Consider the following 27486-nt stretch of genomic DNA (forward strand, 5'->3'; position numbering starts at 1 on the left):
CCCAGTGCACGGCGTGCATTGGTGTTTTTCATCCTGCTTTACCTCCCCTCTCATCCCGCGTAAAGCAGGCTGGCGATGCTACTGGGCGATACCTTCACTGAGGCGTGGGGGGGCGGCATCACGTCAAGTGCAGCACTGTAAAAAATATCTGCAAAATCAAGATGCGCAGCCTTGTATTTCAGCTTCAAACCTCATAAACGTATGGAAAAAGTGTTTAAACTGCTCGACAAACAAATGCCAGATGTTTGTGATAATGTAACACATGTTTATTTCAATTCTGGAAATATTCAACAAGACGTTAGCATTATTTTAATAACATTTCTTCAAAACAAGATTTAAATATTCAGTGCTTGACTAAATGTATGTTGCATTTTCTTTGTTTCTGTTGGAAAGAAGGAGCCGATGAGGGGGCATTGTAGATGGAGAAAGCCGTGAGTTGAGGGGTGGCTGGAAAGGGAGGGCCGGACGCATGACATCATTCCCTCAGCTTCCCTGCGCGGACACAGCTCTGGTTTCTCCAAATGCGCACGGTGGCTGCTGCTGAGGGAGCGACTCCTCCTGCCGTACCCAGACGCGTCCTGAGCAACCTGCGCTCTTGGGGTGGATATTAAAAACATAATTTAACCCGGCAGAGGAACCCTTGAACCGCTCCTCATTGGATCTGCCGAAGGAACGCACACATTTAACAAAACCCGGGGATTATTGTTGATTTAATGATGAAGATGTGAGGGTTTATAAGCTGAGAAGAAAGAAAGAAAGAGGAACTCCGAGGCTGAAAAAAAGGTATGTAGACTTCGCTGTCTCTTTTTCCTGACTCTATCCTGACACTTTTATCTACCGGGGATTTCTAATACAAAATCTGCAATCTAAATTACGGCTTTGTCATGTTTTAAACGCTTGAACACAATAGTCATGTGGGCATTTCGTGTGGGAGCGCGCGAGCTGTGCGTTATTCTACTGTATTAACACCCGCACAGAGGCAAGTGCCCAAAGAGGAGCATCATTTCAAAAATACTGCAAAGAAGCTTTTCAAGCTGCAACAGAGCTGTGCGACGGAGAGAGATGCTCGGTGTAGTCCCAGACTCTGCGGGAGACCCGACTCAGCCACCGCATAGCTGCTGCTGTGAGCGGAGCGTATCTGCTGCCTGAGTACGAAGGATATCCATCATTCTGAACGACGGCCGTAACAGGCACGACTTCCCTTTCATTCCCCCACTGAGAGTTAATTACAATCTTAATCTGCCAAATAACAGAAACCCGGGTGGTACTCTAGACAGGCAGACGAAAGAAAATTCTCAAGAATGGCTCGTACACTTGTAAAGCTCTGGAGCAAAACGCATATTTCTGAATCATCTTTTTTTCGGGCGGAGGTGTGTGTGAGAGAGGGTGTATGCAGGGGGGATTGAGGGGGGGGGGCTCCATCAAACAAGTGCATCTCCACAGGGGGGTTCTTCATTAGCAAAGTCGACCGTGAGGTGCTTTACCTTTAAATCCACTCATACGGACATGCCAGTAGCCTAGATTATGAGAAACTCAGGCTTGCATTCAGGCATCCATCGGAAATGCAATTTTTGATAGCTACTCTTTCTCTCTTCCTCTCTCTCTCTCTTTATCTCGCTCTCTATCTCTCTCTATCTAGCTATATCTCTCTTGTGTGCATGGGTTGTTTGTAATATCAATCTTAAGGTAGCCTACACATGTTGGACTTTTGAGAGTACTGTAGTGTTGATCTACACCCCTGTACCGGATTTGCCTCTGCGCACCACGTTGATCCAATGGCGTGTAAATGAGTTGGGCTTATTTCGAGGTGCGCAGCTCTAGCTTTCCAAAGCCACACCGAGGTGGAGTCAGCACAGCAGTGACACTGACTTTTTATAAGTGATGCCCTTGTTGAATGCAGGACGCTATGATTTGAATTACAATAATATTGTGTGAAATTGTTGAAGATGTTTTGTCCAGTGAGGAATATAACAATTATATAAAAAATGCTCAGTTTCAAACTTTTATTTTGGTAAAAAAAAAAAAAATGCTTTTGATGTCTTTATTTTTCGTTTACCCTGCTACCTCGAAATTACATATATGCTGCAACTTAATTAAGGAAGAGCCTCAGTGCGTCCATTATTTCTATAAAACCAGTGCAGGCACTTATCTTTGTTTGCATTCTATATAATTCGGATTCAAAACCATAAAGATGATTTCTGAAACCGAACGACCATTTAATGTTCAGCTCCGTGTTGAAACGTTAACCACAAAACAATTGAGTTATTTTTTTCTCCTCTTAAGTTGTGCATTTTCCATGTTGTTCCGTCTCCTGTTTCGATCGAAACGAGCGCATCTCGAGTCTACAAAGCTCATAAAAGCCAGAGGAGAGAACGATATCTCGCCAGCGCCCTGGTTGTTAAAAGAAAATGGCTTTATTCATTTTTCTTTGTACCCGTGGTAACTTAGTTATAGCTTTTTTATGGTTCCTGGAAATTGCTTACGGGCTTGCTGTACAATATAATGTAATCAAATGTATTATGTTGCTGTGTGTTACAATTCCCTGTTATGTTCCATCACGTAGGGAATTTGGACTGACGACCCTTTGCTCCTCCTCCTCTAAACACACACACACACACACACACACACACACACACACACACACACACACACACACACACACACACACACACACACACACACACACACACACACACACACACACACACACACATGCCCATGAGCACATGAGCAAGGCAGGTAAAATGTAAAATCCTCTCCTGGATTTGTATGCGAGGGAGCACACACCACTCACTTGCACCCAACCTCTCTGAAAACAGTCTACAGTCCTTTTGGAATAATAGTCAGAGGTATGCTACCACAGAATTATTCTGGCAACCAATCATGCTTACTGAATTGTGCCTCTCCATATTTCATGCACGTTCTTTTAAAAAAAACAGTACGAAGTTTGGCCCCATGCAAAAAGACATTAGAATATGTGGAGCTGAACCACAGTGATGAAACAAATGATGTAATGTGTCAGTTGGTGTATAGTGTAACACAACGACACGCACACAGATTTGCATGCACTCTCTGCTTGTCTTTGTAATGTCACATATTTTTATAGTACCCATGGAATGTAAGTAAGATGTTATTATTATGGTTTAAATTATAATGTGTATCCCAATTTAGCACTGTGTATGCTCCAGTCTGCCTCTCGATATTAAGATGTGGTGCCACCCAATGATCACTATGACAGCAGAGAGTCGTTCACTCTCTGCTGTCTTAAAGGACAGGCCTGCGGAAGGAAAGCTCTTTCTTGATTCTCCCTCAGACTTAATGGGCTGGACACACTTTATGAAGCGTCTCCTCGCCCAGCGTTTGCTCATGGAGCAATCAAATACCCACGTTGGACATCTAGGCCACACACTGTAAAAAGTGGTGGTTCATTGTAGGTTTTATAAGATCTTAACATAACCAGTGTAGATTTAAAGGCATTCAAAGTAAGGCATTTATGAAGAACAACCTTGAAATACATATTGATGAACTAAAATAAAAATAAAAACCTTCATGAGAAGCCTTTTTCATCTTTTAGGAAGTTTCATAGGTTACCTTTTAGTGACATGACTCTTAGAAATGGCAGCGTGGCAGGTTAGTTTTCCACTATGTACACGTCTTAACCTGACATCAATCAACCAGCCTCTTTGTATGTATGAGATGGGTGATTGGATGGCATGGCCAAGCATGCGTTGTTTTCTGCTGCAGAAATGCACTTCAATCATGCAGAAAAAAATCAGGCATGTGAGAGAGGATTGACACACATTGCATATGCACAGAGTGACAGATAGCCACCTGCTTACACACATACACCTACAAATGCAAATACACTTTTATTATATTTACAAGAGGAGCTTTAAGTCACAATCTGCAGTCTCATTACAAGCCACCAATCCTACGCTTGTGGCCATGTCATTAATGCAGTCAAAATGAAAACAGATGCAGTTGGCTGGCAGAGCTGTTTAAGGGGACCCAAAATGTAAAGTGGGAGGAGACTGGAAGGAGAGTGAAAAAGAAAATATTTAATCATAAGCACACTTTATGGTAAGCTTCGCCCATGTGCACTGCGGCAGTCTAATTGCCAGGATAGTGCTTGTTAGTTGTCACCTCCAGATAAACAGCAGGCTATTTTTTTCTCTCATGTTTTTCCCCCAGCCTGTAGCAGAATTTGAAATTCTAAGTAGCACAGTGTCAATTTCTGAGTATCCCATCTCATCCTGTCCTTACCTCCACTGCTTGATCGACAAGCACCAAAGTCATATTTTGTTCATATCAACAGTCAGGATAACAAAAACCAGTTAATTGTTGAAGTATATAAATGTACAACCATAACCCCATTTTTGGGAATACAGTGGTAATTAACATTAAGTAAATCATTAAATAAAAGTTAAAGAGAGGTTGTTTGATGTGAAAGAGAATTGTTCATCCTTCTGTCTAACGGTTCCATATTGTACAGTAAATCTTGTCAGGAAACATATGGTCCTCAAATCCATATGCAAATGCTGGAAGAGCTGGAATATTCTAACAGCAGAGAAAAAAAAATGTCCTTGCATCTTTTTACCACTGGCTTGTCTTTTCAAATGAGTAAGATATACGCTCCTTAGAGAAAGTCTTGACTGCCAGAATGAGGGCAAAAAAAGCACTATTCACAAGTTTTCATGAACATTCTGACCTGTTTTAAGCCAACTGTGGAGTTTGACACTTTAATGGCTTTGATATGTACACATTTTCCTGGTACACGCCAAGATGTCAGGAAGGGAGAAGATGGGCGGTCCTGGAGAAATGGAAGATTTTTCCTCCATTGCAAGGAAGGAGAGGAGGACCACTCACATGTAAGGGATGGGGTAAAAGCCTCAGGGCCTCTCTCTCCCTGTCAAATATGTTAAGCTTCATTTCAAAATACCATTTCATAAAGCAATGTCTATTCATGTCTGCCAGCCACAATCCCAATCAAAACAAAGTGAAAGGGTTGAAGTAGCAGGGGGTAGCAGAGTTTGGGTGGAAGGTTTGATTATGTTGTTTTAACAGTAACAGTAAAGTGTGTAATTTAAGAGAAACTGTAACCTTGTCAGTGTTTAATTTCATTGGTGTGATGAACACATCATATTCACGAATGGGGACTTTGTTCAGGTTAAAGCAGCATGTTACACATTCAAAGGCTCTTTACTCAGGGATAATCTGACGTGTTTAGACAACCTGAGAATATAAAAAAAACCATATAACAAGTCATTTGTCCACATGTAGTCAAATTACACAGTGAAAGGGGACATATTAGTAAAGGAGCTGTGGTTAAAACAATACATTATTTCCCATCTATTCAAACTATAACCTATTTTAAAATGTTACCAACGTTGCTCTGCACTCACCCAGCACACTTAAACGACAAACATATTGTTTACAAAAGGAAAATAGTGAATAATAAGAGAATACTAGTTTACTTTTCACTCTCTATTTGCAAACCCACATGCTTTGGGAAATAAACACAGGAAGTACAGACACACAGTTTAGTTAGGTGAACGATCTTGAGCCTTGTTTTTTTAAAGCTGTATTTGATTAGACTTCGGCAAATTTGCTGCATTCAAACAATGCCGAATTATGTATCAGCTGTCCTGTTTTGCAGATATTATGTGGAAGTACAGTCATGTATCACCGGAATACATTGATACTGAATAAACGTTTAGAACGATGTTTAAAAATAAGTGTTACTTATCACTACACCAACAAGTAACATTGTGAATTTTGGTGCAAATTGAAGCATTCGGTCATTAAGGGTTACCTCAGCAAAAATTACCTTAAAGGTCTCCTATTGTGCTACATTTGAACAATATATTGTAGGGCAATATCTATACAAAACTTCTCTGTGAAGGGTTTTGTTCAAAATACCAAACAGATCACTCATTGTAGCATGCCTCATACCCCTCTATTTCAGCCCTGTTCCTAAAGTGCTGATTCTGTGACTGTCGCTTTAAATTTGAGCTGAGCTGAAGCTGGCCACGCCCCTTTGGAGCGTCATGCAGCTGTCTCTCCTCTGTGAAAGTTTTCTACGGGAGAAGATACTCAGCTAAATGCTGCCGTGATTAAAGCCATATTATGTTCAAATCCACATCAAGCATTATTTCTGAAACACTTCTCAGTGTTTACCACTAGAACAGTGACATTATATGTATTATATATACAACAACTCTAAGTCCCTCCTGCAGACATCCTGCTGAATACACAGACACACAGAGGTGCTGTGGAGGAGATTTAGCTCGCTGACTGTATATTGGGACGATAGGTTGGGACGTGTCACTTGGGCGGGACGTTGCCAGAAGTTCAATGTAAGCCAGCCCACATTACGCTTATGACGTCATAATGGAAGCAAATCTGGATTAGCTCGTTTGTACCTCCTGTGAGTAAGGAGGAAAAGAGAGAGGGTTGTATTTTCTGACACTTTGTGAGTCTACTTGCACACCAGGGCACATATTTATGTATAAAAGACATAAAAAAGTGCATTTTGCATAATAGGGGACCTTTAACACATAAAAACTCAAACAAAAACTTAAATAAATACCAACATGTTTCATTAATGTTTTCTTTTCAGATAGCCTATAGAGGAAAAAACCCATTTTTTTAATGGACAGTGAAAAAAAAAAACGTTTTGAATTAAATAAATATACAGAATATGCATTGTCATACAATAGAGCTGCGGAAATATATTTTTCATAATATGTCAATCCAAACATTGCTGTTTTCTAAAGAAATATTAAAGTGAGGTTAGATATTATCAGCCACAAATTGCGACAATTTTAATCCACAGTTGTATTTTTGAAATTGCATTTCACCTCATGCAGTATCTTTGCCTTAATATGAGTTCCTCAACCGCTTGCCTCACAGTTTGAAAACCTCTAGTCTACAATGATATAACTTCAAATGTGACTGAAGATAATTGTGTAACTCTATAGAGCTTGAGCTGTACTTGTGCCTTTAAAATAGCAGGAAGCCAAGGAGGTGAATGAATGATGCAGTTGCATTGCTGCCGCTCTTTAAATATGCCAGAAAAGTCCCATGTCCTACACCTACACTAAATGGCTTGGTAACTTGGTATTTTTGGTATGCTTTGAAGCTAAAATTATTAATATTTTTTGTTGTGGCATTGAAAATGATGAGGATGAGGAAGTACCCGTAGTATGATATCCTTGTCTTCATTTACCACGTGTAGCAAGTAGATCTGAATAACTAACAAGCTGTCTGTGTTTGCCAGCTTGGCAGGATGTTTTCCGGTAAGCAGACAATTAGGAAAGCTCTCACTGGATGAGGCAGATGTAAATCTCCTCAGGGAGAGAAGCTTACAGAGGGTTATTCACCACTGCAGCCACCACTCGCCCCCGAGGGTCATAACTCTGAAGGTCACGGTAGCATTTTACCCCCCTCCCCCCTTTTTTCTTGCCCATGTCAACTCCAGTGGATATCGCCGGATGTTTCCCGCCATGCTGGTGAGCGGATGCTGGAGGTGGTGGGTGTCTATGAGGATGATGCGTCTCGACAATGGAATAACAAAACCCTGTCTTGCCCGTTTACTACTAGCCTGCATCATAGTCAAAGGCATCATAAAGAATGAATGATTCATACACCGTCTTGGATAGACATTTATGTTTAATTCAGTAAAGTACTGTAAGGGGTCGGCCACAGTCTTCATGTGGCGGGACGGGATCGTTGACAGGAGTGGGTGGGTATTGCAGACGAAGCAAAAAAGGAGGTGTGTTGGTAGTCACGCTAGAGTGGGGCAGAATTAAGACAGAGAGAGGAGAGCATTGATGGTGGCCTTGTTCGTTTCATCTGCAGGCCTTAATAAAACCCTCACAGGCCGGCATTGATCTCTCCCAGAATAATCCATTTAGACTGAGCGTGCCTGGCCATGTGGGGCTTCTTCAATTATTTATGGCAGAATGCTGTGCAAGCTTCCATTGGGATGCAACAATGTGCCCTGGGAAACCTGTGAACTGCAGGAGGGCAAGGAAGACACAGAATGTGGAAAAGGAGAAATGGGATATGGAAGTTGAGGGCTGGTTTGAGAGGGATGTGAAGAGGGACAAGGGAGAGGGAGGAAAGGTGGAGGGCAGGTAAATTAAACCGAGAGTTACAGAGGGGAGTGTTTAGGAAAAAGTAGGAGAGGTAACAGGGAGAAAGGAACCAATAGAATAAATAGATTAAATTGAAATTGAGAACGAAAGTTGGAGAAAATCAGAAATGGAAGAAGAAAGAGATACCACTGTATATGAGGAACATATGTATGAACGTATAATTAAAGTAGGTGAAGAAGGAAAGGTCGGCAGAGAAGGAGAGATTAGCTAGACGAGGTCAGGAAGCATGAGAGGAAACAAAGTGGAATTATAGATGAGAAGAGATGACTGGTAATTAGGTAGTAATGGAGGAAGGCTGTGGAGAATGGGACCTTTTTAAAGCAAGTCATGAACATCTATTGATCTTGACATAGTTGCTGCTATATTTTGGTAAGTGTAGATGGAAATATGTCAGCTCGACTGCATGTGTAGTTGACAATTATTTCTGCTTCACCCATTTTTCTTTTCCAAAAACTGGGAATATCATCTACAAAGCAAGTCACCGGGCCTGTTTCAAGAGGACACAAGAAAACAATATGATTTGACAAGATAATTTCATCCCCCTGGCAGAATTTGTTTTTGTTTTATAAACTGTATGCTCAGAGCTACATGCATATCAAAAACTCTCCTCTGTTTGCTTGGTCTATAGTCTGCCATTAGCAGCTCACACTCAGCTCTCCTAAATCAAGGCAGATTTCTCTTACCTGATTCCCCCCGGCATTCTCCATCAAGCTCTTCTGCTATGCTGCAATTCCCTGCACATGAGACTTTCCACAAATCGCCTCAGAATCCTGATTCCTAATCCAGCCGGAGACAACTGGAATTTAATCTTCCATCGGTTAGATTGAGTGATTGTATCTGTCAAATTTTGAGCGTGTATAGCTACTCATATTCCACCGGGGTTATAACTATTTTTACCTCTTTTCATCATTTGCTGAAACAACAGGAGATTTTAGTCAAGAGTCACAATTTTTACATGTGCTTTTAAAAAAAACTCATGCAGTTATATTGATTGTACAAATAACTCCATAATTCATAAGTACAATTTTGCATATTTTATCCAGTAGTTGTTATTTTTCAGTTACATTACAGAAACCCTTTAAAGATGGTTCATTTTTGAATGCTATTTTGATTCATACAGCAGTATTAAGCAGTGGTAGAACAGCAAGCAAGCAGTGAAAAAAGGATACTTTGCAAAGGCTATTACAGTGGATGTGTCAAACTGCCTAATCAGATGGGCTAAACGGTGTAGCGGCATAGCTAATAGCTAACGATAGCACACCAGCAGGTCTATGTTTAATTAGAAGAAGCCATTTCCCACCACTTGTCGTTGTCTGAAGCAGCCACCAAGGATTTATTGTTTGTCCACCGACATTGATTATAGGATTCCAGTAATTGTTTTGTCTTCGCTTGATTAACAAACCTGTGTTTCACCAAAGGACAGTTCAATAGCAGCCTTTAAAGGCAGCCAAGCTCCAAACGCTAACAGGGTGCTCGCTACAGTTGCGGTGCACATTCACTCTCTCATTTTTGGGGGCAGAATTGTTTCACACCAACTAGACAGTTCATTATCCAAAGGTGCCAAAGCTTAGCGAATGGTTCCACAGATCAGTGTATGGGTGGCCCCTCTGCTCATGCATCCAGGTGCACTGTGCTTTGTGATTCCTGTCCAGCAGTGAGCAGGATGATTGATGATAGATGTGTGGCATTACCGGCATGTTAGGAATTTGCATAGCTGTCCTCTTGTTCTTTTTTTCTTTCGCGAATACTAGAGTGTATCACAGCTGTGGAGGAGTAGACCTAATAATGAGGAGGAGGAGGAGGAGGAGTAGGAGGGATGATGGAGAGCTTTTGGAGCAACTTCAGGTCATGCTTTGGAGCTCGGGGGTTTGGAGGAAGTGAGGGGATAGGGGGTGGGATGTAAGCGTACTTGTGTGTTACTCATACATCTCCTTTCATAAGCCCTGACTCAAGTCAGAACATAACCTTTCATAAGGTGCCTTTCACAGATGTAGTGCTGAGAACCTAGCATTCCATCCCCTCTCCCACGACACCCTGTCTGAACTCTGACTCTCATCCCAAAAGAAAACGTTTGGAAAAATCATGTTTTTCTCTTTAGCTGTCATTACAAGCAAGGCTCTAGTTCCTGGAACAGTGAGAACATTTTGTTAATACTAAGAAAGTGTTTAATGTTCACCCAGAAAGATCCTGCATGAAAGTTATTTTTTATATAACACAGAGCCATCCTCATTGTGCCATGTTCTCAGAAGGATGTTGCCTACCTTCAGCTAACTTTACTTTTGTCTTCATTGGTGATTCATTCCTGCTTTTGCTTTCAGCTTGAGAACATCTTGCCAAGAAGTACAACACCTTGTCAAAGTATTCTCGTTATAAACCTCACTCCATTCGTTTCCCCTTGTAGCTTTTTTCTTTGCCCTTACACGTTTTGATCATTTTATAGCCACAGATGTTTATTGTCAGGCCACTGCTTGCTTGTTTGTCGATGTAAGAAAATCAAGCAAATCCCTCTGCTCTTTGAAAGTCTTCCTATAAGGTCTATATGGCTAAATACCATTCTAAAAGAAGCAATGACGCAGGATTAAACAGGGAGGGGGATTTTCTTTCAGCTGCCATTGTGACAACTACCTTAGGGCGTTAATCTGCTACCTGACTTTTACCTTTTCGGCGTCCATCAGTTTGCACCGTCAGCTACAGGATGCTGAGGGAGAGGAGGAGCGAGGTCTACTTAAAGGTAATTTATTTCTGCTGTCGCTTTGTTGGGTGAAGAGGAAGTGACAAACGCGAGCTGGTTGTTTATGAGGGCTGGCTAAGTGCTGGCAGGGCTGCTTTCCTCTGAGGGAGTTGGCTCTCTGTTTAATTCATGTCCTTGGGAGGTGCATTGCTTCGTGGCATAGTGTGTGGCAGGAGAGCTAATGAGAGGTGAACCTATCTGCTTCTTATTCTCCATCTGCTCCCTGCTTTCTCCTACTTTTTGCCCCTGTCCCGCTCATTTTCCTTTACTTCAACCCTCTTCTGACCTGTTTTACCTCCCACTCTCCTTCCCCATCCATCCCCCATCAATCCCTTTCTTTTTTTTACAAGAGTCCGAAGTCAGAAAAGCAGGAAGTGTACACAGCATCTCCCTTCAATCCCCCTTAGCTTGCCCTGCTTGTCTGAAATGGAAACACAGGATCGGAGAAGCCTCCCGTCCATCACTTCACGCAAAATAAATCAGTCAGACCTTTGACAAACCCCAAATAGGACTGCCGATTTTTCAAAGCTGCCCCGTTCATCAGTTTGATTCATCTTCCTAGCGATGGAAGGCCTGTTTTTTTCCCATGTCATCTTTTTATCCCCTTCTTCGTTTACGGTCAGTGAGTTAGAGGAAAAGGCTAGGTCACTGCTTTCAGTCTTCAGTGTTTGAAAAGAAAAGCAGTTCAGTGCAGCACCAGTGGCCAAGCTCCAAAACATTCAGAAAGATGGACAGCAGGAGGACAGGGTGGGCAGAAATGGCAAACTCTCCGCCACCTCAGCTCAACCACATCCTCTGCCTTTTCCTCCTCCTCCTCCTGTGCACCTTTGTAAAGTACTGTTTTATTTGGCACAAAGAGGCTGCTTGCTCTTGTTTCATGTCAATTATGTTCATTCTTCCCCTCTTGTTCCTTGTCCGTCATCCCTCTTCTCTATGTCTATGACTTTTAATTCTCCACTATGCTCTCTGGGCTTGTGTCTCTCTGCCTCTTTCGTTCTCTTTCCTGAAGCTATTTCCCTGCCTCTCCTTCAGCTCAAAAACCAGCCCGTTCCCCACTGATTGCTTGTGTTGTTTCTCCTTTCCTCTTCTCTCCATGTCTAGTTATTTACATCTTCCTCTTGTCTCCCCTGCGCTGCTCTCTCCCCGGCTCAGACTTTAAAAGTTTTAGACGTTTGCTAAATTATGAAATGAAGATCTCAACTTAACAATAGTGTCTCGGTTTGGAAAACAAAACAGTGAGAGTTCATCAAAAGACTTGCACATTTCTCCAGAAAAAAGAAAAAATACATTTTTCATGTTGAATAATTTACATTTTGTACAGAAACTATTGAGTGTGTGATCCATGTTCATAATTCATTAGTTGAATATTAAAAAATATCTTGGTCATCAAATAATTTTAGGTACATAATAATAAGTACAATTTACTCATTTAAAAATGCAGAAACACATGATCCCATTAATTGCGTCTCATAGTTTATTGATAGTATTTACAGTAAACTTTACATTTTTTAATTATTTGTGCAATCTGTTTAACATAACTCATAATAATTACTAACAAAGAATGTGTAATGGTTTAGAAATTACTTACAACGATATTAATGAAAGCTCAACATCATATTTTAAATTATGCACAAGTCTATATACATAATCTTGAATTATTAATTACACAATGTTTAATAGATAACTAACAATTGATCACACCACATTACACTGCATCGGCAACATCAGTGCCGCGTGACTTTCTGAATGCCTTCAAATCAGTAAAAACAACTGTACCTGCCCAGCTTTAGCTCCCTACCATCCATCTGACATCACAGAGGTGTAGTTGGCTCTGGAAATCTCTCCTCTCCTCTCCTCCTCTGCACTGCCGTGCATGAAGAGTTTTATTTGACAGAGACTTCTGTATGTGCCTCCCATGTTCAGGCCCTTCGGCTGAAAATGAAAGTAATGCATGTTCACACATAGACCGGTTAGGATATCTACCTGAAACACACCTCTCTGCCTCCATACAGTGGGATTTTTATGCATTTCAGGTTGCTGATGAGCTGGTGAATCTCACCCATGACTACAGGCATATTTTACCCTGCGATACGACGCAGGACTGACAGAAGACAGATAGATAACATATGTATGTTTTTTTTCCAGGCCACAAACCAAATGTCCTTGAGTTTAATTGGTTCAGACACATTCACGGTATGCCTGTCACCCACAAATCTTTACAAATTGTTATTTTGATATACGTAGGTCCCACTGGGGATGATCGCAAAATGTTGTTTTCGATACTGACATCTTTTATTAGTATCTTCTGCCAGTTGTCATAAGACCAAAAACGGCAACTGTTTAAACTGGCTAAAAATCTGTCTGAGTTAAATACTTTTCATTTAAAATGTTAAAAGATTTACAATACATCACATTTTGTAGCTTAACTTTTCATATTTACCATACTGTTCATTCTACTTATATATTTCGTACTGTATGTCACATTCAGAAAAAAGCTCATAAGTGCACATCCTGTCATCAAGGGACCAATACAGTACAAAGTACAGTACCACTTAAAATTGATAGTCACCCGATGTGTATTTTTTTAAATGTCCCTCTGCTTTTTTTCCCTCATTCACCCCCTCCCTGCCTCCCTCTCCTGTCCTCCCGCTAGGCAGCCTGTTCTGTCACACTGAGATGTGGCTTTAACCTCTGGTGCAGTTTTTCACTGACGCCCTTTGTTTTCATCTATTGTTCTTAAAAGCAATTATGACCATCAGACAGGCCCATTAAATATTTAGCTGCTGCATTTGCTGGCTTCACAGGAACACACACCACAGATGTTCAAAGTGTCTTTCCATACAGTGAGGATGTACATAGATATTTCGAGGGGCAGTCGCTCAATTACATAAAAGCCAACATTTGACACTGGACTCAGTATGTGTATTTGAAGGGCAATGATTATGCATGTGTGTTCCTTTGTCCTTTAGAAACTGACATACACAGCTCTGTGTTTTTGTGCGAGTATGTGCATTGGGTTTATATCTCTTTGTGTGGTCTGTGTGGCTATAATTATTCATGCTGTGTGTGTGTATTATTCAGTGGCTATTTCTTAGTTTACTCTCCAATTTAAGAACACAAATTACACGTCAATCCTCCATTTCCACTGCAGTTAGAATAGGAATGATCAGTTGCTTGGGAGAACAATAAGTAATCTCCTTTTTGTATTGACTCATCTACCGACACTGTGGGACAATAGCTTCACAGAGTATATCTCCTTTCATGGCTACACTTAAGAACTAAGTTGTAATCTAAGGGATTGCATTTCATGCAGCACTTTATTATTCTTCCAAAATCAATTGTTGCTGCTTTTCCCTTCCTGTTAAGTATGTTTTATTCTTTTTTGATTAACATTATTTCAACTTAGTGTTTTCAACGTATGTTCAAGGTCTTACATTTTCATCAAGGGATCCAGTAAAATAAAATGTACAGTTTGAAAAAAAGATGTGGGATTTGTTGTTGATCTCATCCTGTCCTTGCAGAGCAGAGCTTTGTTGTATCAGCTGTTATTATTCAGAATGATTTGAACAGCGTTAGCGGCCAAGGGTCCGGTGTCTTGCTCAAGGATGTTTTGGCTATTTTAATAATGGAACATAATTGGCCAGTTGTGTGTCTTCCAACCAAAGGTCCACCCTGCCAGATCATACTGTTATTAACTACTTTCAAGCTGAATCCAAACAACCAAATCTGGTCATGATTTTAAAGGGCTCTACGGGTCACTTGAACGTAGACAAATGTGGTTTTGAGGTATTGGCTTTTCTGTGATCTGACAGTCTGAATTATGAAATGCTTTTGTCTGGCTTTAAACATTTTTGCCCTGAGAAACTGGTGACCTGGATGTTCCCTGCCTTTGGCCCATTTTGTGATGTGATAGGCTCCTGTAGTTCATGCAACAAATGGATGGAATAAATGTAAGTTTTACTGGAAACGTATTCACCATTTCTGGTTATTTCCTCACTTGATGTTTAGCTTTAAGATATCCACGTTCAAGGCACTGGTTGTTATAGTTTCCAATGGATCATTGACTCTACTGTTTAGACGATATGCATCTCATCTTTAAGAGGCTTCATGAACAGATGAAGTCATAACTGAACTCAGAATATGTTAATTTCCCCCCTCTTAGTGGTTGCTGTGGTGGAGACAGATGAGGCCTTGTCTGTCCTCTCTGGTTTGGAGTTCCCTTATATTGCTTGTGTCACTTCCTGCATGATAAGGTTTCTTACCAGTAAATACTCAGAGCAGTTTGTTTTCTGCATGGTCTTAGACGGTTTTGACACAAAAACTCAACTGCCCCAACTGAAGCCGGATAAATGATAACATATATCTAGTGTAGCTTTAAGTCTCAGTAGAAGACTAAATCACAGGCTGACATTTGTATCAAGGAAGAGACTAATTTCAAAGACAGTGAAGAACATATTCATACTTATGCACAAGTGAGCTATGCTAATTGATGAAAGTCCTTGGTTTTAATGGCCATCTAGCAGTGGGTATAGAGAAGAAAGTGACAAGCTATGATATGTGCTTGTATGGGCCAGCCAGCTAACCCTCTCCTGCTTCCTCACTCTCTGAGTCTGTGCCTAATGGCTGATAATGAAGAGGGCATCTTTGCAGAGATGACATGTGCATGTCCTCCACTGGGCACACACACTCACACACATACACATTTAGACGTGCACTCACTTACACAAGCACGCACACGCGCACGCAGAGGCTGGGCTGACTGCCCTTCAGAATACCAGGACTGACATTAATCTTTAAATGACTGTTGCTTCTTCCCCAAGACTTTCAATCCATTAGTGGCCACATCTTGAGATGGAGAGAGATTGCCATAAAGGAGAAGGCAGGGAGGATGCAGGCAGCATGTATGTGTGTGTGTGTGTGTGTGTGTGTGTGTGTGTGTGTGTGTGTGTGTGTGTGTGCTGCGGGTGGGATGGGACGGCCGAGAGAGCGCGACAGAAAGGATGATGTCAATGATAATGGAGGATGAGGACAGAGAGAGAGAATAAAAGAAGGGACAGAACGGTTGAAACAACACAGAGGTATCAGTGAGAGAGAGAGAGGTTTGAGCTGCTAGGATAAATGTTAGCACTTCTACCGCAAATGGTTTGGTTGGAAGATAGGCTATGTGAATAACTTCAAATACTCACCAAGTTACTCTTTGTCCTTTTCTTTTTTATGCTCTCATTTTGTTACATCCAGTACTTTTATGTCTCTTGAGGGAAGAAGGGGATTAATAGTAGATGAGGGGTTGATAGGGGATTTACTTTTTTATGGTGATTGTTTAAATAAGCACTGAATTACAAAAAACTTTTTCCATAAAAAAAAAAATGACAATGGACCTTGAGTTAAGAATATTTTCAAGGTTTCAAGGTTTCAAGGTTTTATTTGTCATATGCACAGCAGATACAACGTATATGTTGGCAATGAAAATCTTATGTCGCGTGCTCCTCCAACAACTCCTTGTTATTGTTTTCAAGGTCAAGAAAATAACTTTCACACTATGCACTTGGATTGTTTTATTCACACGTTTCTTTTTTTTCTATCTCTGCTAATCCAAGTCCATCTCTTATTTTCTTCCTTATTACTCTTCCTATTCTTTCCCTCGCTCGCCTCCTCTTCTGTCCTCCAGTGCCACTCCTCCCTTCCTCCCTGATCAGTTCTCTCTCCTAAACCCTGTTCACTTCCCCATCACACATCTTCCTCTCACCTCATCTCCCTTCCTCTGCTCCCCAACAGTGAGCTATAGTGACTCTGACATCATTACCCTTGTTGTGACAGGTTTCATTTGTACCCTGTGGACCTATACATCAGCCTGAGTGATAGTCCAGGGCCCGGGGCCAACGGAGCCACGCCCAGAAGGGGACAGAGTATCAGACAGAACGGTCCTTAAAACCACTCCAACTCGGGAACCACTGGATATTTTTTTTATCACCCGTTCTGATATGTCAAACTCAATACCTGTTCAAACCACTCCCCAACCTTCGGTTTCCTGGAAGAAAAAATCTTAGACAGTTCCTTTTAGATACATTTTAACTGTGGCTGAACAAAGGAAGAAGAGAAAATCCAAAGGAAAAGTAGCACTTGCATTATTTGATTGACAGATGATCTCTGGAAAGTGGTTTACATAATAGATAAGGAGTACTTAGCACCAAGTATGGAAACAAAAAGGAAGTCATTAAATTTGCCATTTAGTCTTAACATAACATTATTCTTCATGCAAAAGTAAATGTCTTATGCAAAGGTTTTGTAAATGTGATCAATAGTTCGTTTTATAAAATGAATCACAAAAATGAATCTTGTTTAAACAAGCTTTTGATCACGAGAGCCTTGCAATATGGTCATAATGATTTGAATGGATTCTGATTTTGAAACTTTCAAGGTTATTTAAACAATATCTCTAAACCAAGAGAGGCAAATCTAATCAACAATTCAGTCTTACAGCTCAAGTCAACACATCACGCAAATGGGTAACTCTTCTGTACAAATGTCAGGAATAAACATAGCATGAAAAGCAGCATTACAACTATTACATCACAGTTGGACAAAAATAATTAGCTGTAAACAGAATGGTTTTAATTTAATTGTGTTTATATTCTGTTACACAGATGATGCGATGTTCCGCATCAGTAAAGCATGATTGAAAAAAACAACGAATCTCCTCCGCACTGTAGACTTATAATACATTTGTAAATACATTTAATTAAATCGAATTAAATTGGCATTTTCCATGACATCATTAAAACACAGCGTGTGCCATTACCATTTTTTCTCATATTGTCTTTTTCTTTTCATTGTTGATTTCAGATGTAGTTGGATTTGCAGAAATACATATTTGAAATAACGTAAAACAGGTCCTATAACATCAGTGTGATCATCCCTTCTCAGATAATTCAACTCTGGTGTATTTATGTCTAAAATGAGAGCCTTCAATCCACGCTATGTCTTTCTTTCTTCCATAAATTCTTCCTGCTAGTTAGCACTACCAGAGGTTTAGAGGTCTTCCAGTCAACGCTCACCAGTATAAATCTCTGCAGCGCCGTAAATCCAGCCAATACATCAGCAATACCTTCAGACTGCTCAGAGCGTCATTGATCTGTGGTCATATTAATGTGTGGCTTATGAGCTCGCCAGCATCCTTTGTGGCCAGACAAAAATGAATCCACTTGAGTGTGGAGCTTTTAATGGCCTAACTACCCTGTTCTTTCACAATGGAACAGACCCCTATTGTATTCATGCAGTTGTACAGAATAGAAAAGCTTGGAAAAGGACCATTAAGCAATAATCACAGGCGCCTGGACCCTCACAAATGTAAAAAGAAAGTAGAGGAGTTGTGGGAGAGTGGAGATAATGTGCTGTAAATGATCTGAAATCCTGTATCACAATCTTCTTTCTGGATTATTTTTTGGATTCCTCTTATTTCTTTTAAAAATGGTTGATCCTTTATAAATAACCTTGCGATGTGATGTGTTTCTCTCTCTTGAAAATAATACTTTCACCGTTCAGCTTTTTAATATTAAATAAGGTTTTCTAAAATCCTCTTTCACTTTAGCAATTAACTTCCAAGAACCATTTTGAAAGCCCTTCACTTGTTCATGTTTCTACTCAGTGAGACAATCAAATGATTTCCACCTGCTGATGAGTTATGGTTAGCTGTGGTGACGGAGGTTATAGTGAGTTGAGTGTTTTCAGATGGCAGTGTGTGCTCACCGTGCTGTGAGGCTTTCTGTTGGCTCAGCAGGGGCATTTATTAATAAAAGATGTCTGTCTCTTTCTTTTGTCAATATTCCTTCATTCACCACTGAGGTTAGACAAGGAAGGAGTTGAGCTTAGGCAATTTTCATCTACTATCCTCTGATATGTGTGTGTCCATATGCTTACTTCAGCTTATGTGCAAACACCTGCGTAGGTTGGTGTACGTGTACCATTGCTGTGTGAGAGTATACACATCTGAGCCTCTTAGGTGTGTATGTGCTGGAGAAAGAGAGTGACCACACAGAAGGCACATTAATCATCCTGGGTTTTTTCCTCCCTCTGCCTCATGTAGTGTGAGTTGAGGCCTGATTGATGGCTCGTGTCTCAGCTTTGATTTCCAACAGAAATGCTGTAGCCTATCGCCAAGACAGAGAACCCTTGGGGAATCCCCAGTTTATCCCCATACGTCTCTGGACACTGACTGTGGCTCTTGCTTATTTATTCCTTAGATGATGGATACACTGTCCCATTTCTTAAAGCTGCAGTTGGAGAACATGTATCCACAGTCCAAAAGAGCAGCATGTTCTTTTTCTGGGAATAATTTATTTAAGGAATAAGCTATGCATGATATTGAGGTTCTCATACTATCTGATTTCTCTGATCACTGCTGTTTAGAAAACAATGTAAATTGCTCATTGATTTTTATTCTTTTTAGTTTGCTTAGGTTTATGCTAGCTTTTATGTATTTGGTATGAGCTTCTAGACCACCTACCTGACTCCATACCACACATTTTTCTGTCACAAGTGATGGGGCAATGACCAATGTCTGTATTACAAAAGTTAAAAAACAACTGGTCTAAAACTTCATGCTTTTCATTATCTTTTGCAGTTAAAATTATAATATGACTTGTAGGATAACACAAAATATGTTTTAGCTTTAACATAAGATATCATTTGTATTTCATGCATTGTATTTATATTAATACAAAAGGAATATAAAGGAACATCACATTTGTTTTAAACCAGTTTGAAAAGCAGGTTTTGTGGGTTTGCAGTATTTAACAGCACAATTAGCTTGCCATAATTCCCTCTTGAATAACTAACCCAGATACGCCATCATGTAACATCTATTCTTTTGTAGTAACCTTGAAGGTTTGTGTCTTCAAGAAACTCATTTTGTCTTTCACTCTGTCACTTTCCTCTTTTTCTTAATAATATTTCATTGTACTTTTTTTATGTAAAAATCCTCTTGTTTGTTTAAATGGAAAACGTGGAAAATATCAACAATAGTGGATACATTCTACTTTCCCAGTCAGTCCTCACATAGACCATACATTTTACATGGCCACTGGCCATGTTTACATTGTTTGGAATAGGAGTTGATGTTGTAGGAACTTCAAGCACCTACAGACATTTTTTTCAATCAATCGGGAAAAGAACATTGACTAGTTTTCTTGAATGCAAATGTCTTGGGCTCTCAAAGACAAAACAGATGATCTATGATGCTGATGTCCTCTATCACTGTTTGCTCTGCCCTGCAATCAATTACAACCATTATATATCTTAATACATATTAAATATGTCTTTTCTAGCTGTGGTCCCCTTGAAACTGCTGCATTTTGAAAGACGCATGAGTGACTACGTGTAAATTACTTTTGATGTTTGATGAAAATGTGAACTTTTGCTCATTTCAACATCAGCAAAGTACTAATCAAGATGTCTCTGTTGTGATTTCTCAAGGATTTTACAGCAGTATTGCTCAGTATGTATGTATATATTGTCCATCATTCCACCATCGTTTCTCTTCGTCTCTCTTTTAAAAAAGAGGGCAGCTGAGGTGGATTTCTGTGCTGACCAATACTCCTGTTTGACCTTCGTTTGGAATTCTGCAGCGCCGGTTGCTTGTTGTTGTCTGATGATTTATAATGCAGGGACAGCATTAGTTCACCTCCTTTTAGTTAAGTGTAAGAAAGAGATGGGGAGAAGAAAGCATAGTAGAGTTGGAAGATGAGCATTGTTTTTGTTTTGGGAGTGTTCTAAGAATCACAATGAGAAAAATATTATAAGACAGAGAAAAGGAAAACCTAAGGGAAAAGTGCAGAAGCAAAGTATTTGGCTAGGATTTCTAGAAAAAATTGAAGTAAATAATGGCATGGAAAAAGAAAGCAAATATACAGTCAGACGTGACTGAAGCCTACCTTCCCTGTTTTCATTCCCTCTATGGCTGTCTGCTCCTTTCTACCGTGTCTCAGTAACTCAGCGTTGTCATTCGACTAACCTTGGTGGCAGAGAGGAAGGTTTCTTTGCGCCTGCCAGTTGTTCTTGGCACGGCAACGCAAGGGAATGAGCCTCAACGCTTTCATGATGAGGCGCTTAGCAGATGTCTGAAGAACAGCTCGAGGAAACTTTGATATCCCAAGGACACAGTACCTGTGGGATCTGCGATGGGATGTGCATGTATGTGTGACAAAAATGTGATTTCAAATTATTGAACCATATATTAGAATTTAAAAGATATTTGGCTTCATGGCCCCAGTGCAGAGAGACAACAATGTAACTTGCAGTAAACAGAAGTACGGTGCAATCTGACACACAACAGGACATGTAACATGCTAACATTTATACAAAGTCATCAAAGCCAGCATTTATATCAGTTTGTTTTAGGGCTGAATCAAATCACTTGTGTAACTTCATAAATAAAAATCAGCGAGCCAAACTCTTTGCACTGAGGATCGGTTTATTCCCCCCCCCCCCGTCCGCATTAACCCTAATGCGCGGATTTGTGGTGCAGTTAATCAACTGTGCGCTGATGAAACGGAGCAACAAATATGTGTTGAAATCAGCTGGAGGCAAACTACTTAACGCTAGCTTTTAGCAGCTTGTGGTCAGCACAGTCCTGCCCTCCAGTTGTTGGAAGAGTATTATTGGGCGAAATTGAAGTTTGTACAGTTATGCAGAAATAATAACTCTAGATAAAGTAAAAGGACAACATCTACCATTTTTGACTGCTCTGACTTTATTTGACTTTATTTACTTTTCGGGACTGTTCTGGCTGGATCGTTTGAAAAAAAGTTGGTTTTGATCCTTGAAACCCTAAATGCAACAAAATGGGCTTAGTCTTTTCACGTAATATTATTTTATGCACTTTCAGTAGTAATAATGTTTTTTATAAAAAGGTAAAAGTCATAAGTAGCCTTGTTTTCTCTTCTGTATATTTACTATTGCTATCACGAAAATGATCGGTGCCTGCAATATAAGTATATGCAGCTCACTGTGACCCAAAAGAGCATTAGACATAACTCAAAGGTTATGGCCTTAGTCTTTATGGTCATAACTACATAGAGAACTCCAATATTTACATTATTACTGTGTCCTGCCTTCATTGTACAGGTAAATGGATGGTGACAGACGCTCGTGTCAATGCATGCTGACACAATTGACTGTGTCTGAGTCGACGTGTCCTGTGAGCAAAGGAACAACCGTCTAGATTTCCAGGAGGAGATGAAGAATTTTACCCCCGGGATGTCTCAGCCTTGAACATAATCGAGCCTGTCTACTGCCAAGGTAGATGGACTGCTCCAAAGAGAGCAGAATAAAGGTTAGAATGTGGCAAGCATACCAATTGTAAAATGTACTGTATGCAAGGAGTAGTATACTTCCAGTAATAATGACGTCGTATCAACTGTTGTTATTGCCTCAATAGTTTCAAGAAAACAGTTGACAAAGAGTTAATTATTTTTCTGTAAATATTTCTAAATATCATATCGTATTTTGTTATGGTAAGAACTTTTCTAAATGGTAACTCATCAATATAAGCGGGTATACCAATACTTGTCTTGTTCGATCAAATAATGAATGTGATACAAAATGTCGAGATCCCATTATCCCACTTGAATGCCAGTGTATCACAATCTATACCATAACTACATGATTAGATGACATAGTTGTTCAGTAGTTTGCACTCTGGATAATCCCTGAAACAGCAATTCAAGCGAAAATCTTTCAAGTGGCTCTGTGTGCATTTTGGAGTATTTGGCAAGCTTCTTGCTGGGGTTAAATACCTTCTTCCTCCATTGATCTTTTTTTCATGTTTCACTGGCATTGGTGGGGCCCACAAATTAACTTGATTGAAATGTGGTGACTGGTACAAAAGGTCAGAAACAAGGGTTAACAGCTATTGTGAGTAAGCCTCCTTCTCACCCAGCGTGCCACTCCATAAGTATCACACAAGCGTATCCCACCAGGTATGAGGTGACAAGTATGCAAAATGTTCAAACAGCCTCTCATTCAGGCATTTCCACTCTGAGTCAGGCTCTCACACCCAACTGTATCAGCGGAATGAGAGGGGAGGGGAACTCAAGCATTGACACATACAAGTGTACAAAAGTGGTGTACACACACACACACACACACACACACACACACACACACACACACACACACACACACACACACACACACCTATCTCACCCTCAAGGTCAGGCAGTATTGGCAAATGGTAAGATAAAAGCAGCTCTGGCAGCCATGGAGTAGTGTGAGATAACATCACCTTGAGCACTGCATGAAACCCAAATGCAGCTATGTATTTAGCTATGTATTTATTTATATTGGTGCTTTTTTTTAATAAGATCCTGTCTTCTTTTCATGATATTGAGACAAATTGCGTCGTGGCCATGAAAGCTACTCTGCTGATTAACTCTTCTCAGATGGCTTTTTATCTGTTGTCATTTGATGTACGACATCTTTGTAAGGGCTACGGTCGAATGCAATCACGGGCCCTTTCATTGAAGGGGCCCCCCTTGGATTGCCTGCTAGTTCTCGAGGGAGGCCATCCTTCAGAAAATATTGACTGTTGGACAGTGAGCGCCTGTGTGTTTTAGGACAGGCTGCTTTAGAGAGAAATTGCAAATGCCTTTGTGTGTGCGTGTATGTGTGTGTTGTGCTTGTCTGTCTCCATGTACTAATGGAGAAATAGGAGGACAGAGCCATGCAGAGGGCAAAGGTCAGTTGTCTTGTGAAAGGGAGATATTGCTCCCAAATGCACCCGCTCTCCAGTCTGTTTTCCCTCACTGTTGATAGCTTACACTAAGAAATATGTAAGGAGCTCCCAAGCTTTCAAAGAGTTACAGCTCAACTGCCGCATTCTTGTCCTTCAGCAAATGTCTGTCTTACCGACCAGACAGCCCTTTCCTATCCTTTTAACAGGCCTCATTCATGGGAACTACCTTTACATTGTCATAGGAAGGTTGGAACTGAACCACATTTTAAAACAGGTCTCATCCTTGTTCGCATCCACCATTTTCTTTGACAGTTTTGATTGAGGGGAACTCTCACAAAACAAAGCATTACGTCTCCAGGGTAAATGTTTATGCTCTTGCCTGCTGTTTATGTCTTAAAATGGTAATGTGCAAGATAAAGTGCATTGAGTAGTTTTAATATGCCTGTTACCAAATATATTAAAACAGCACCACTGGGACTGAAATATTTCCCTCAAAGACATTTCCAACATGGTGAAAGGTTATGCTCTGTCACCCAAAAGCGATCCTTCTTCCAGAAGTATGCCTAGTGGGATATGAACCTTTTGACTACCTTTATAGGTCAAACATGTCATGCACAGTCCCATGCTGATACTGAACTGAATATCAAGTGACAGTAAGATGAGGAGTGTCAAGGGTTAATCTATCGTCAGGTTAAGGTTGGGGTAATGCAGGAACAAATAGATCCCCTGTTTGTCTAATGACCAGGTTTCTTGGTTTGCAACAATACAGCAACATGGTACTGTAGTTTGTACATTCATATGTTTTAAACTGGTTGATAGTGCGAGCATTGAATTACAAAAGGTTTTGATACTTATTGAGATCTTGAGTTCTAGGAGCTGTGCAGGTTGTATTCAGGGGGGGAAAAACTAATAGTGCGCCTCGGTCAAAAAGCAAGTTACTTGGCAGGGAAACCGCTGTTGATCTTGTTGATTTGCATCAAAACACTGGTCATTTTGAAAGGCAATACCATCTTTGTTTAGTTTTCTCCAAATAATCGTTCATACTTTCTAAAGTATAGTATGTGGGAACAGGGTCTCATAATTGTTAAACTATGTTGGATGAAAGACACCAAAGCCCCTGCATCTTCAAATAACAGGAAAATGCTTTTAAATCCACACTTAATATTTTATTTATGGTTCATGGGATATTTAAACCTACACAACTGCTCCTCAATCCATAGTATGATGATCTACCTGCTTGTTCAGTGTACATTTATCAGGTCAAGAACATCAGCACATTGCGAAAACAGTGAAACTCAAAGGAGCGGTTAGGATACACATGGGGCTCACGGCTGGGGCATGGAAGTAGCCATGAGGCATATACGGTTGAATTGGAGTGGAAAAACAGTTGTATTTGCTTGAATCAAGCCTCAGACAGCTGGTGTTAGTTTATCTTACAAAGACACAGTCACTAGCTAACACACATTAATCCCCACCAGTGCTATGAGCTTTCTGCTTGAATGACAGTAATTATCACTTCAGTCTTGACGTGGAGACACCAACACTCTTGATGTCTTTGTTGAAACTGAAGTGAGAGGCCTTTCTCAATCGCCCACACAAACGTTACACTGCACAACACACTTGTCATGCTAGATGTGCCTTTCATAGTGTATTTGTGTAAACTCAACATTAATGAGAGATCATTTAAAGGTGTTATCTAATAAAATATATGGATAGAGATATAGCCTACCAGTGTGTGAGTCTGACACTGACTTTCCAAATATTTCTATATACTGAGTATAACCTTTTTACACTGACATCATTCTGTCAGACAAGTATTGCATAACCGTCAAGCCTTTAGGAAGCAGGATTTAACTTCTGAGGTATCCATGTCAGACACTTTTCAACTATGTTTTTTTGATGTTCTGATTTATAGAACAAAACCTTTTCGACCCAAAAAGATGAGTAAAAAAATCCCCATATCGTTTGAAACACACTTAACCCCAAATTTCAAACCAGATATCAGGTCCATCCATCTGGTGTCTCTGGAGGAAGGTTAGACGGAGGCTGGACAGGAGAGCAAGGTCACGACTAATAATGTTGCTTGGCAACTTGGGCTAAAAACATCTCTTTGCCCTGTGCAGAGTGGGATAGTATGTCATGTAGCGCCTTGTGCAAGCGATGGGAGCATGTTGAGGAAAAAATCAAGGTCTTGCCCTTTTTAACCATGTTCCTCTACTCCTGGGTAACAGCCCCTGGGGTAGATAATAATGGAGTAATCCTCTTATCTGTTGCTGCTTCCCTCACCCTCACAGATCATTTTTCTTCTGCTCTAGTGTATCATTCCATACTGAGCTGGCACAGTACTGAATGTTTTCCCATTTGACTTTTGTGCAGAGTTTGACTGAGTTCAGATTACAATCGAAAAATTCTTTGAAAATGAGAATTTATGCAACCATTTTCAAAGAAAAGTCAGATTATAGTATTACTCTACCATACCAAGAGCAGAAGGGCTACCCCTCCAAGTAAATACAATTTAATTGAATGAAGTGCAAAATTAGGTTTATTTAATTTAAACAGAGAAACATTTTCTCCCTTTTCCTGTATGGAAAAAAGGTGATTGTATGGTTGATAACATACAACAATTCTTAATAATTATCATTACAGAAAATCACTGGCACACACAAACATACGTACACTTAGTAGTAGCTTACACCATGTCCTGCAAAGCTACACACATTGGCACGCACATTGGCTGTGTGTTGGACAGAGTGTGTGAAAGGTGCCCTGCTGTGTAGTTAGTGACAAAGACTATTTCTGTACTCGCTCTCGGATAGAGAGACAAGCAGGATGTGAAGGAGATGAACTCTTATCACACTGTGCTAAATAGCACCATTGGGCACAAACCACACCTAACATTAGCATGCTCCTTTCTAAAGCTGTCATACCTTTGGGCCACCCGTCTGCAACCACTGAAAGGTCATGTAGGACCCATGGGTACATATCCAAATCTTAATAGCTGATGCATAGGATTTTACTTTCATCTTTTTTTAGTTTTTTTTCTTTTTCTGGGAAGGTCAATTTAGTGTAAATGTCCGTTTTCAGCAATAATTGACACCAAAATATCCAATGTTGTATCCGGCCTTTTTAATGGACTACTAGATGACTTAATACTGTTCAGGCATGAGTTTACATTTAAATGTCCTTTTAACCTGAGCAGGGATTTCATAGTATAGGTGATCGTTAAATCTAAGTTATTTATTGTACTTTACATAATTTTCCTGTGCTGAAAAGGTGTTGTCCAAGTACAATTATTCTCCCCATGTATGTAGCTATTAGTTTCAGCTGCTCATACTTTCCATTCTCCTCTCCTGTTCAACCAAAATGTGTTGAATAAATATCCTTGTTAGCCAGCTGACAGTTAAATAAATATGGTATGAACTATTTTTTCTTGGTGTAAACATGTTGTAAATATTACCTCACTGTGATGATGGGTTGTAAAGAAAACTATGCTTGTGTTGATAACTTTCAAGCTAATGGCAACACCAGATTAGCATTTTTCCATCTGTAAGTTCTAAGTGTGTGAAAACTCGCTAAGAAAAGGAATCTCTCAGAGGTCTTCCTTAACGGTGAATTCAGCTGCCTCTGACAGATGCTGAGTAATTATGTTATGATGAACACACATTTGAAAATGGGGAATTTTTAATTCGACAATAGAATTATGAACTGGATTTTTACCTGAGCAATAATAATGGAGCCTGCAAAGGCAATATGCTTAACCCTTAAAATGGCATTTTGAAAGAATAAAACCTGTTCAGTTATTCATCATGTTAAAATAAATGTAATGATCAGAAATAATATGTGTGTGTGTAGGAAGAAAATGTTGG

General features: G+C 40.1%; 1 protein-coding gene across 1 annotated transcript in view; it reads left to right on the forward strand.

Moving 5' to 3' along the window:
- Nucleotides 1-540: 540 nt before the first annotated feature.
- The window catches only part of ptprsa (protein tyrosine phosphatase receptor type Sa), a 208169-nt gene continuing 181223 nt past the window's right edge, over nucleotides 541-27486 (forward strand). Inside the window, exon 1 of the mRNA XM_063890864.1 lies at nucleotides 541-783. The gene's annotated coding sequence lies outside the window, so the exon portion shown is untranslated. The remainder of the gene's footprint in view (nucleotides 784-27486) is intronic.

Source organism: Eleginops maclovinus, chromosome 9 (genome assembly GCF_036324505.1).
Source record: "Eleginops maclovinus isolate JMC-PN-2008 ecotype Puerto Natales chromosome 9, JC_Emac_rtc_rv5, whole genome shotgun sequence".
In the NCBI taxonomy this organism is placed as follows: Eukaryota; Metazoa; Chordata; class Actinopteri; order Perciformes; family Eleginopidae; genus Eleginops; species Eleginops maclovinus.